Raw genomic sequence first — 13,416 nt, forward strand, 5'->3', positions numbered from 1 at the left:
ATCCATTCAATCTTCCATAGTATATAAAAGAATGAAGAAATATATAATTTGAAAGGACTGAAGAGATTTCCAAAGTTTCCCCTACCACTAAAAACAAAGTACCTAAACAAGCATGTCAATTTATATTTAGCAAGTTATGGTTAATGAGTTGTAATTTTTAGGGGAGGGGGTGTAGGCTGGTAATGATGTGGAAAAGGGGAGTGTAGGTGTTCGTGAGGAGGTGAGAGAGACCCCCATTTCACACAGCTGCTTTTCAACAAGTATGACTTCTATATCTCCTGGGCACTGTAGGGGAAATAATTTTTTTAATTGTGATGAAATATATGTAACATAAAGTTTATCATTTTAAGCATTTTTAAGTATACAGGTCTGTGGCATTAAGTACATTTGTATTGTTGTGCAATCACCACCACTAGTCTTCAGAACTTTTTCATCTTCCCCAACTGAAACGGTACCATTAAGCAATGACTCCCTTATTCCTGCCTTCTCCCAGCTCTTGGCAACCACCATCCTACTTTTTGTCTCTATCTAGTAGAATCATACAGTATTTGTCCTTTTGTGACTGGCTTATTTTACTTGGCATGTCTTCTTCAAGGTTCATCATGTTGAAGTATAAGGCTGAATAATATTCCATTTTATGTATGTATCACATTTTGTTTATCCATTAATCAATCTGCTGAAGAGCAATTTTGTCTATTATGAATAATACTGCTAAGAAGATGGCTGAATAATCATCTGTTCAAGTCCTTGCTTTCTTTCTTTTTCAATGTTTTGAAAAGTATAAAAATATTTTTAGCTTCACTCTAATGTAGATTTATTTTGTTTGTTTGAATTTCACTTCTCATATATCAGAAACAAAATAAAGAGATGTTATGTCAAGCAACTTGTGTATTTAAGTAAAACAAAACTGAGTTAACATTTCAAAATTAATTTTAAAATATGAATATACTTTAAAATTTAATATGTTGAACATGAAAATTATACTAGTAAAGTATTTTAAAAATTTAAATTCCTAAAATAAAACATTTCAATTTTTCAAGAAATTTAAATTTAAATACATACCCTGCAAACTCTCTAAACTTCAGGATTTTCAGACATTTTGTATCTGTAGTGCTCAGTGAATCATGACTGAAAAAGTAAATTCCAGTCTATATAGATTATTAAAAAATATCTTCTAGAAGCATGGAAATGTATATGAAGGACCCATGAAGTTCTATCTCAAAGGAAGCCAGACTTACTGGGCTCAAAAATGTTTTTTCTTTATTGCACAATTAATCAACTGAACCACTCTGTAAATTACCAACGATTTACTAACCACAAGGACATGCCTGTCCTTATTGTTCTGAACTGTATGTTCACAGTATGTAGTCAACATTCAAGTATACCTACTTCTAGCAATGGCTGCCACACAGCAGTCACTCAAAAGCCAATGACAGCTGAGCTGAAGTTTGTAAAACAAAATCAAGCTGACATTGAGAAATCTAAATCTGCAGGTATGATATTTTGCTAGGTTATGAAAGCCAAGCTAGTGTTTGTTTATCAAAATACTTATATAGCTAGATCTTACTGTAAAAGCTTCATAAATAATCCTCATAACAACCCTATGAAAGAGATGCCATTATTCTCCCCATCCACCAATCCGATTTACAGAGTTTGGTCCCCACCATGATCACCTGAGAGAAGCTAAGGTTCATATTTAGCAGTTTGATCCAGAGTCCATGCTTTTAATCACTGAGTTAAGATGAGTGTGTGGGAATGAAATGTTTTGCTGCAGTGTGAACATGTAGAGAGTATAATGAGCCCAGCGGAGAAATAAAAAAGAGTGAAAGACCCTCTCATTTCATACACAAAAACAAATCAAAACCAAACCAAATAAAATTTTAAAATCTAAGATTACATGAAAAAAATAAAGTTTTGTTGTTCAAGATATGAGAATATGTACCTGGGGCAAGAAGGAAGGAAATGCTCTTGGCCACCAGATGGCAATAGGTAAATAAAACATGGACTGGCATTTATAAACTCACTGCTTTGTTGTTCTCTTCTGAAGATTCAAAAGTCACTATTTTAAAAAGGCAAATTTTCCTTGTTACATCAAAGAAAGAGATATATTTCAGCAGTCTTCACATCTGTAAGGATTCTAGGAAGTCTTTGGAAGTATGCTTCAGTATTGTCTAACTTCTACTTCTTAAAATGTACCTGAAATGGACCATCAAACTGCTCTCAAAGGTGGCATCAGTTTACAATAACACCTACACTACCACCCCATGGGGATTTGTCATTTGAATTAACTTTGATACTTGATACTCTGTTGGGATGTTGGTGAGCAGCACTGAATCTAGAAATCAACTTGGGAAGAACTAAAATCTTCCCCAATTGATTTGGGAATAGTATTGTACTCCTGTATTCTCTATTTATTTATATCTTTTAAAAAATACCATTTTCTAATTCTTTGTTAATGTATAGAAAAGCAATACATTTTTGTGTACTCAGTATACAACAATAAGTAAGGGACATTTCTTAATGCCCAGGTTGAGGACACATCTCCAGGCCAGGAATAACTCACTACCAGAATTGTAATCTGGATTGTGTGCAGTGCCAAAAAGGGAAAATAGAAATTTAAAGTCAGGAGTACAAAGAAGAAATTCCTGCCCAGAGATGAGGATATTAATCACATAGAAGTGAAGTTTGGGACAGAATGAGCTGTGACAGAATCAAAGTATTGATTCCTTTGAATATGAGTAAATTAATCATATTGATGAATTTATATGTAAATGAATAAATATGTAACTGAAATCTTAACTCAAGTACTATGACAGGATTTTTGAGAAGAGTTTTCAGGTCACTCTTACTAAATATTTTGGATCATCTTTCTAAAAACTTTGTATATGGTTTCAGGGTTCAGAGAATCACACATATCTTTAATAGTGCCATTGCTATCTGAGGTAATTTTCAGGTTTGAGCCTAGGCTCATAGCACATTAACTGATTTTGCATGGAATTAATTAAAAAGTACCTCACTCAGGACCATCCTGATAAGGGTTTGTCCAATGTCAATTCTTGAGAGCAATATACCATATTATGTTAATGCTGATACATTGCTGTTTTTGGGTAGAAGATGTTAATAAGAAAAAATTCTACGCATTAGAACACTGACAAGGTGGCATTACAGAAACTGAAGAGCTTGACATATTCTTCAAATTGAAAATGGAAATGGTCCAAATTCGCATGTAGGTATTAAACATCACGTTCTCAAAATAGGCTCTTCCACTAGACCAGCTCTAAGATTTAACCCCTTAGAAATGTTTATTTGGTGCAGGAGTGAAATTTAGATTATTTAAATTAAGTCAGTTTTACCCTATCACTTATTTAATAAAACAGTATAGAAGTGAAACATATAAATCTGTTTAAGCATGTAAGAAAAAACAAAACCACACGGCTTCAGCGTGAATCAGAGTACAATTTCAAGTGTTTCTAAGGATATTATTTTGAAAGAGGAACCACAGAACTGTATTGATAAGAGGAATCTATCAATCCCTTCTCCATATATAATACTTTTATAGAAGGGACTGGGGGAATTACAGCACTTATGCAGCCTCCATATAAGTATCATACTCCTTAACAAGTATCATTACCTCTCTACATAGACTTGTGTAACAAGTCAATCGGTCCTTAACTAAAATGGCCTTCAGTTTATCAGCATAAACTGCCATGTCCATAACCTCCTTTTCCTCTTGGTTACCAGCTGCTTTTCCTTAGCTATACTCACTCACCTGTAAGTAAAGGCCTGAAGAAATACCACCACTCCCAGAAAATGTGTAACAAACACTCATCACTGTTACTTGTGCTTTTAATACCTTTCTCAGCCTCAACAAATCAGCATTTTGCCAACATTTCTTCAAACATGGAAATTTTACCTTCTGTGCACATTTTCTTCAGGAGTGCATGACAAGAACTAGAATAACTATTTCAAAGAAGAAAGATTTAAATGCCTAGTTAAAGAAAATAAGAAAAACATATTCAACAGACTGAGTCAGTTTTAATTCTTTAAGACCTCAGGCAAGTCATTTAACTGCTATGCTTCCTCATTTGAAAATTATAAGGTAATTGGCCTAATGTTTATCCAAGCCTCTTTTAATTCTAAAATTCATGTACTCATTTATAAATTGGCTGTCCATATTTTAAGTGTATTATAATAAATGAATTAATATATATTTATTATAATAAATTAATGCTCTGCAGGGTCTTTTCATCTTATAAATAATTAAGTGCTATATAATGCAGGGTAGACTTCAAGCTTCAGGAATCAGGCAAACGTAGGTATCAATACTTAGGAAAGACTTTGTGAAGAAGTTAGAACTTGGCAGTTTCAAAAGCAAAGGGAAAAAACCATCCAGGCTAAGAGAAACGTGAAAGTATGATAGTTGAGAAAGAACTACAGCAAAGAACTAAAGCCTAGTGAAAAGGAAGAAAACAACTGGGGAATGGGGTGGATTAGATAAATGAGAAATTTAAAAACAAATCTCTGTTCAACAATGCATAGAAAACCACAGTAGGCTCTTTACAAATGGAATACAGAAGATGTGGTCATTCAGGCAACTGCATATAAACTGATTGGATTTATATTAGAATGATAGTACTGATGATTTCAGAGCACAGTAACTTGGTAACTGGTGTACTATTTGAAGAATTTATTTAAATTTTAATACTTCAAGTTTAAGATTTTTCAAAAACAAACCTCAAACAGGCACATCCCTTAACCTGCTACATGGAGGTATACCAAACACACCTTATTAAGAAAGTAGATAATTAACAAATGGCTATACATTGTAAAATGTATAAACCACATCCTTTAATTAAATATTCCCACTTGACTACATTTAAACTATTGTAATTGTTTCTCTAAATTAGTACCATATATAACTTTCTATCATATAAAATAAAGGTAATCTTGATTTAATGGATGTTTTAGTTAATAAAAATTTTGTCTTAACTTCTCTTATTGAAGAGGCAAGTATCAAATATATACTGCAGACTTTTTTGGTTTTCTTTTGGTGATAATTTCTAGAATAGGTCTGAAAAGTATCTTGGCCAAAGCTGATAGAGAACAACGATGTTTCTGCACTGTATGCCAAGTACTGCAAATGGAGAAGAGTGGGATGGAAGGAAAGGGAAACAGAAGCTTGCAAAAAACAGTTGAGGCAAATCCTCGATACCAGATTTGAGAAGAATCTGATACCTAGTTTTAGATATGTGTCTAATGTATCTCTGGTGTAAATACTTGTTTGGGAGGAGGGAAAAAGCAAGTATTAAAGATGAGTGATCCACTCATCTTTCCAAATGTCATCAATTGGGTTACTAAACAAATATCATCTTAGGCATGAAATATTAATCTCATCTAATTTTTGGCATTGCATACAATTTTTACCTTTTAAAGACGTCTTATTTCACATTATATACACCTCATTTTTATAAAATAAAGGAATGGCAGAAATAGCAGCTCAGGAGTTAGGAAACACAGGTTCTAGATATAATAATTCTATTTAAATGAGTTCTTACACTCTGCAACTGTCTTGATTTTAATGTGAGAAGATTCAACTATAAGATCTAGAGCTTTTCCAGCAAGAATATTTTTTTATGCAAAATCCTCACTCTCTTCTGTAATCTGCCTGGATTTTGGAGGGCATCATATCCTATGTTCACATTGTTGTTCTTTATATAACTAGGTATGGTTCCTTTCCTCTCCATGCCCCTACAGAGGAAGAAATGTGATTGTATATTCTATTTAAAATTCCAAGCCTATAAAAATAGCTTCTAAATTTGACATTGCTAAAGAGAACAAAAAAAGTAAAACCTGTGGGAACACTAGTGAAATCAAATCAAAATAGTACCAAATAGCAGGTAGTTTACAATGACCTCAGTATCTTATAGTCTGAATGCTAGAGAGTTCAACTGGGAAAAGTCAGTCAATTTCTGTCACTTGTAATTGTAGATGAGAAAACAAGCAACTTCTTTGATTTTTAATCAGGTTACCTTTTTACCCTTTCCCCTGGCTTTTACAAACAAAAGGACCGACCAGGGTTATGGAGAATAAGTAAGACAAGAAAAGGAACAACTCAGAATGTGTGAGTAAACAAACAAATGGAAAAATATTTGAGACTAAGTGTGAATTTCTTACACTCATATGTTCTCCTAATCTACAATTTCTTTTCTACATAGCCTACAAGGGAATCTACTTAAGAACTCCTTGACAGCTCCCCTCTGTACTTGTAATAAAATCTACCTTCTTTACAGGCCCTTATTAAAGGTCTTGTGTGATCTGGCCTTTGTTCACCCCTCCAAACAATCTTGATACTCTCCCCTCTCACCTCTATGGTTGCAGTCTCCTCTACCCTCTTTCAGTTCCTAGAAAGCATGGTAGCTATTTCCACATCCAGATTTGCACACATGCGTTGTTTGCTCCCTCTCTGACTTCTCACTATTCTAGTCTTAAATGCCACTTTTCCCCTGAGACCTTGTAAACGTCTAATCCAGATTGTTATTCTTTCTCATAGCACCCAGTTCCCCTTTACAAATGAAAAATGTGATCCCTGCCATGTGTGCTTACTTGATTAATGCCTAAGTCTTTACTATGAGGTCAGGGACCACGTGCACTTTCTTTAGCAGTTTATAGGCAGCACCTGATCAATAATAACCTACTAACTAAATGAAGAGATAAAGAGTAAAGAAAATAAGAACTTGTAGTTATACCCAAGACCTGACAGAATATAAACCGAGATAATGCTAAATATAATAGGTTTTGTTTTGCTGTTTTGAACCAGGATTCACAACAGCAGTGAATATAATTTATGGCTTGAATCTTTCTGGAAACCATAATTAACAAATTGTGTTTCTATTTATATTGCACTCTATGCATTAAATAAACACCTTCTGACATACTTAAAATCCCTGAGAAGCAGTTAAATAAACAGGCCAGTAAGTTAAGGATAATTATCACATGTACAATTTACTAATTTGCCAACTGGAGATGTTTTAGCTGGCTAATATCTATTAACTAACTGCAACAGCAAATTCCACTTCCTGATTCTAAAGCTACAATACTGTATTTTTATATGTTAAGTTATAACATGAGTGTCCTTTGACAAGGCTATAAAATCCTTTTTTTAAAGGATTTTTAAAAGTTATTTGGATGGTGGTCAAAAAAAAAAAAAGAAAGTTAAAATGCTTCCCAGTTGATTACTTTGGGAGCCATTTTTGAGAGCATAGTACTCACAAATTATGCTGAAGAGTTAATTTTAATTTTATATTGGCAAAAGCTGAACATCATCTTTTATATTGGTAAAAGCTGAAATTTGACTGAATTTCTTTTGGGATGGAAAGCATGGTCATGGGAAGGATTTACATTCTTGAAGCATTTACTTTTAAAAGATTTGGGTATTTAAAATAAATGAGTGATTGGTTCCAGTAGCTTCCAGGTGCAGCATAATGTCCCTAACTGATATCAATCAATCAGAGCCCCACTGTAGGCCCCTAAACATTGATTCCCCCTCTCCCCATCCCTGTATTACTCTTAATTACTTTCCAGTGCCATCCTAGGCAGAAGCAGAACTTCAGAATTAAAGAACACAGAACTTAGCTCAGTTCTTCACTTTGGCAGCAACCGTAAAAAATGAGTTACACGTGTTGATTAAAGATACACTGTTATAGTTGATTGGGCAATATTTACACTTCTATAAGCAAATGACTTTATGCATACAGGATAATATTCCCAAAGTGGGTCAAGGTAGGGTAGAAAGCAATGGCACAAGATACTGAGAGCAATTTGATTTTCTTTTCTCTGGAAGTATTTAGATTTTACAATGGCTTTCAGCAATTTAAAAAATAAGCCATAAACAAAACTGAGAAGTATCTAATAAATTTACAAAAGGAAACAGTCTGTGAATTAATGCTATGAATTTCTCTCAGTTGCTTCAGTTTATCAGTCATTTTATTAATTTCTTAGAAGTTTGATAATGAAAACCCTTACAAATCAATTTGCAAAACAAATTACAAAAGCAGTTTCTAATATGGAGGAAATACTTAGTTTTCTTGAACACAATAAAATGTTCAGCTATAATAACTTAAGTTTGTTATAAAATGGTTAACAATGTACTATACTTTTGTATATAAAGTTGTTATTTCATGAGTCATGAAATAAAGTTGTCATTTCTTGGCATGAGTGGTTTGAGGCCTGGTACTTGACCACAAAAATTTTTTTTACCATTCTTCAGCAAAATGAGAAAGCTAAGGACAAAAGTAGAAGGTTTAATAAATTTAAAATTTGCCTTCTATTTGGAGATTATATCCTTTCTATGTTTTTTAACATTAAAATATGTCTTTTTTGTGAAAAATGAAACTTTTGTCAAAAACTGAAAAATGGTAGTAGATACTAAGTTTTTTTGGAAGTGATTGTACTGGGCAAAACTTAAATTGGTATCCTCTTATTCTTCTTCCCCCTTTTTGGAAATTTGATTGGTCCCCTCTAAATTAAAAGTTTTAGAACTACCTGGCTTTGAAACTAAATATAAATGCAATCAAATCACAGCTTAGTTACCTTCTGCTTTGTGTGGCTTTAGACAGATTACTTCTCTGAGCCTCAATCTTATCTATAAACCCTGCAGAGTTACAGGAAATGTTAAATGAGACATCTAAATTCCTGCCATAGTAGATGCAGAAAAAGATGTTCTTGTTTACTTGGAACAGGCAGGCACATATTTGATAATCTCTTTTTGGACCCTAGGAATCAATTAAATACTGATTGCATTTCCACTCCGAAGTAGTGTCACTCCCTCATGACCTCTACACATTCCTCCACACATATTCTTAGAGGGTTCCAATGCCTCTACCGTCTTCAGAAACTGCCTAATCAGTTGTTCTCTCCGTATGTTTCCTGTACCTTCAGCCTCTCCGGAATTCTTCTGGTTCATCTCTACTGTATTCACAAATCTTCTCTTAAAGAAAAAAAAAATGTGTATCTATATTTAAGATTCTCTGAGTATCCTTCAGAGTCAAACTTCTTTACTTCTCATTTTCCTCTTATTTTTGTTTAATTCACCCAAACCCATGGCTTTAACTCCCATTTACTTACACACTAGTGATGCCTAATCTGAAAATCTAAATCTCTAGCACAGACCTCTCCCCTTAAGCTACAGGCCCTGAATATCACCATATGTATTTTTCCTTCTTCCTCCAGCTCCCTCTCTTCATGCCTCTCATTCAGTCAAGGCCTAACTCCTATGTATCTCCCTACCACCTCAGCTACATCTTAGCTCAACCACTTTTCATGCACTGCTATAAATGTTATACATAATGTTATATATTATATATGTTATATATAAAATTATAAAATAAATAAATTATAAAGTCAATATCCATCTCATACTCCTCCACAATGTTGCCAGGTGATTTCATTTTTTTGTTTAAAATCTCTCAGTGGGTCTTAAGGCCCTTTTGGATAAATCTAAATTCCTTAGTATGCATACATATGATTCCCCCATCCTCTCTGCTTCCTGGTCTTTAGCCTTATTTCTGAGCACTTCCCTATCCATTCACTCTACTGAACATACTGTTCCTCAATAAGAGACACAGTTCTTTCCCGCTTTGTGCATACTGTTCCTTCTGTTGCTAAAAATCTTCCCCAATTTGCCACTCGCCTACAAACAAATGAAACTCTGTGTTTGTGTTTTTAAAGCCGATATAGATAATCTCTTTGGTGCAACTTTTTTGTGTGTGCATACACATGTATTATGTCATGAAGCAAAACGTCTTTATTATAGATTCTAACAAAAAATTGAAAGCCATTACCCTAGGGAATTCTATCAGAATGTCCTCAATGTATAAGTTTTTAAAATCATCCTCACTCCATTTAATATGCAGAGAGTAATTTTTACTTTTAGGGGTGGAGACTGCAAAGCTAGAGTGTAAAAAATTATCAGTATACCAAGTAGGATACAAATCAGATACAAAAAAAAAATTGAGGTCACAGTCTGCAGACAGCATTTGCGGCGGTGGGGGGGAGTTTATTACAGGAATTATTTCAATTGATTTTAATTTTCAAAACACATTTAAGAATAATCTAAATTCAGAAGCCAAGTAAGTTTACTGCAATTGATAAACTGATAATGTCTTCTATTTTCGTTCCTGGAGGCACTTGCTTTTACACTTGAGGTTTGTTGGGATTGGAATGGAGACTTGCCTACACCAAGTTAATGAGGTTATTTTAACCCTCCTTTTTTAATCATCCTGACCTACATCAAGAATATACTTATTCTCTTAATCCTACTCTTTTACTGTGACTATACTCTAAAAATAAACCTTAGTTAAAGCCAAGGAATTTCTTTAGCAGTACGCATTTTTAAGGATAAAGACCCTTAATCGTATTGCCTTCAGTATCACCTCAGACACGGTGAGAAGCTTCATGGGGGAAAACTGCAAATAAAGTCATAACTAAAGTATTGTTTACATCCTAATGATTTTCCAAAGGCCACTGATCCAACAATGTAACACAAGCTATATATTTTTGCTTTTGCGCTTTAAAGAGAGTCAATGTAGCAATATTGTAGAAGGGGAAAAAGAAAGGAGCATAAGGAAAATATAACCAAATATACTCAGATTTGGCCCACATTCTCCTCGATTTTCTGTGTAACTCTATGCCATCTAGCAATTTCAATTCCTTCAAGGACAAGATGATACACATCCACTACCTCCATCACAAAGATTGTATGTAATGATTAATAAGCTAATGTCTGTAATACAATTTGAAGCTCTAGTACAGACACTGTAAATATAAAACACTTCACAACAAACCTGCATGAAATGACTTTCAAATTAAAAAGGTTTAAAGGAAGTTTTAAAATGATTATATGCTAATGAAATGTATCACTATACTGGTTCTTTCCTTTGGCATTTCACAAGGGTAAGGTGAGATAAAATTTATCAGCTAATGACAGAGGTTATTATATGCTGTGACAAATGCTATAAAATAGAGTGCCATGTGAGAACAGGGATAAGATGGGGGAGATGAGCTTTCTGTTGTTATCTCCTTTAATCTTAATAATATGTTTTTCAGGTTATCATCCTTTTGCACATGAGGAAATCAAGGCTTCAGGTATGTTAAGTCAATTAACTTATTCAAGTTCACACAACTTAAATGGGAGAGCCAGGAACACAGTTATAATCTACTATATCACTATAATTTCCTAAGAACACATTAACATAAAAAATAGCAATTTCAGTATAAAGGGTAGTCATTTTCACTTAGTAAATCTAGATTCCTAAACACTCCACTATATAAAAATAGCTCATGTGTACTTAATATGTAAATGCAAAAAAGTAAAACTTTTAAAAGAAATTATAACAGAATCTTTATAATTCCAGGATAGAGAAGACTTCCTCTAAAGAAAAAAAAGCACAATCAAGTAAGAATAAATTTGACATTAAAGTTAAGAACATCTAGTCATCAAAAGACACCAAATTTAAAGTGAAAAGGCATGCTAAAGACTAGAAGATATTTGTAAAGCCTACTAAGTGTTGTTATCCAGAATACATAAAAAGCATTTACAAATCAGTAAGAAAAACAATTCCACAGAAAACCAGAATAAGTAATTCATAGGGAAAAACCATGAATGACTAGAAAATAAATCAGAGAGTTCTCAACTTACACACTAACTGGGGAGATACAAATAAAAACTACAATGAGGTACTGTTTCTTACTCCTCAGAATGGCAAAACTTAAGTCGAAAGTATTTGGAAAGTGGGAAAATAGACCCTCTCACGCATTACTGACAACAAACACCCTGGAGAGAAAACCGGTAGCTATTTAATGAAATTGAAGAAGCAACAGCCACCTTCTGTTCTAGCAATCTACTACTAGATTTATATCCCAGGTCAGTCTTTCTCAGTGACGTCTTTTTAGTTGTTGTAACGAATGAGGGGAACTACTGAATAGATGTCAGGGACAGGAGGCACTCTTGATGCATAAAGATAATGCTGCCCCATGTCCCATGACTTTAGAACAGGGGAAAAATAAAGTCAGATATTAATAAACAGAACCTAAAGTATATTTGTCTTGTTTTAACATAGATAAAAGATTTTAAAGAATGCAACCCCTCTGTAAAGAGAGCAGATTCCACTTTTATTTTTGTTCAAACTTTACGAAAGTTATTAGTTATTTCAGAAACTTCTTTATCAACATCAGTGCTTCTATTGATATTTGAATGCCAATTCAACACACCTGCTTAATCTGCATTATTAGGCGTCCTATTCATGGTGATACTATTACTGTGAAGTACCTGACTACTGTTTCTTCTAGCAGTGCTTCTTAGACTGTAATGTGCACTCAAATCACCCAGGAATTTTGTTAATATTCAGCATCTGAGTCACTAGGGTAGGGAGGGCTAGAGGTTCTGATTTCCAACAAGCTCTCAGAATTCTGATGTCACTGGTCTACTACCACACTTGGTAGGCAAGATCACAGGGTGGTTGAGCCTAAGCATTTACAAAGTGAAATATACTATTTTGTTATAAGTTACTTCTTTATTTTAGTAAGGGTATTACTTTATTTAAAATACGAATGTAAGTTTATTATTATGAATTTCATTCTAGGACAGTATTGAGGAAGTTGTAAAATATTTCTGTAAAAATGGAATACAGAGTCAAGAACTGCTACCCTAAAGGAAGTCTTGCATACATACCTAAGTAAACATAAACAAGAATATTCCCTATGCACTGTTTAATAAGTAAACAATTGTAAACAAATAAAATGATCAACAGAAACTTGATATAGTCCCAGAATGGAACACATACAATATGACAGTAAAAATAAACTAGCATTACCTGAATAAACATAGATGAATTTTGGCATGTTGAATGAAGAAAGCAAGCTACAGATACAAAATTTACATTTAAAGTCTTAAAACAATCAAAGAAAAACTATATAAATGTTCATGAATATAAAAGAACAAATACTATCACAACATGGATAGGAAGGATGCCTGTCAATTTCAGTTTGTGGGTGGGGAAAAGAGGGAGCAGGATTTAACAGGGGTACTAACTACAGAGCAAACTTTGTTTTGTAGTTCTGTTTTTTCAGCTGGGTAATGGGTGCACGGATATTCATTATATTGTGTGTTACCAATACTTATTATTTCTCATTTCACCAGAACTGGTCAAAACTGTTGGGCCTAGATAGGTGTTTGGAGAACACTGCTCCAAAGCAAAAGATTCAGGACTAGAAGTCAGAAGACCCAGAATCAAGTCTCAATTCTGCTTCTTACAAATTGTGTAGCTTCAGGTAATTCAAATAATTAACTTCTCTACGCTTTCTTTATTTCATCTGTAATGAAGTCATAAAACATCACTTTTCCTAGCCAACTCACAAGGC

General features: G+C 33.7%; 1 protein-coding gene across 3 annotated transcripts in view; it reads right to left on the bottom strand.

Moving 5' to 3' along the window:
• ABHD17B (abhydrolase domain containing 17B, depalmitoylase) overlaps positions 1-13,416 on the bottom strand; it is a 40,661-nt gene that overhangs the window by 24,434 nt on the left and 2,811 nt on the right. Inside the window, exon 2 of one of the 3 annotated variants that reach the window (XM_064490271.1) lies at positions 12,870-12,916. The exons of the other annotated variants lie outside the window; for them this stretch is intronic. The gene's annotated coding sequence lies outside the window, so the exon portion shown is untranslated. The remainder of the gene's footprint in view (positions 1-12,869; positions 12,917-13,416) is intronic. 3 annotated transcript variants of the gene reach the window in all.

The sequence above is a fragment of the Camelus dromedarius genome, chromosome 10, assembly GCF_036321535.1.
Source record: "Camelus dromedarius isolate mCamDro1 chromosome 10, mCamDro1.pat, whole genome shotgun sequence".
Taxonomy (NCBI): domain Eukaryota; kingdom Metazoa; phylum Chordata; class Mammalia; order Artiodactyla; family Camelidae; genus Camelus; species Camelus dromedarius.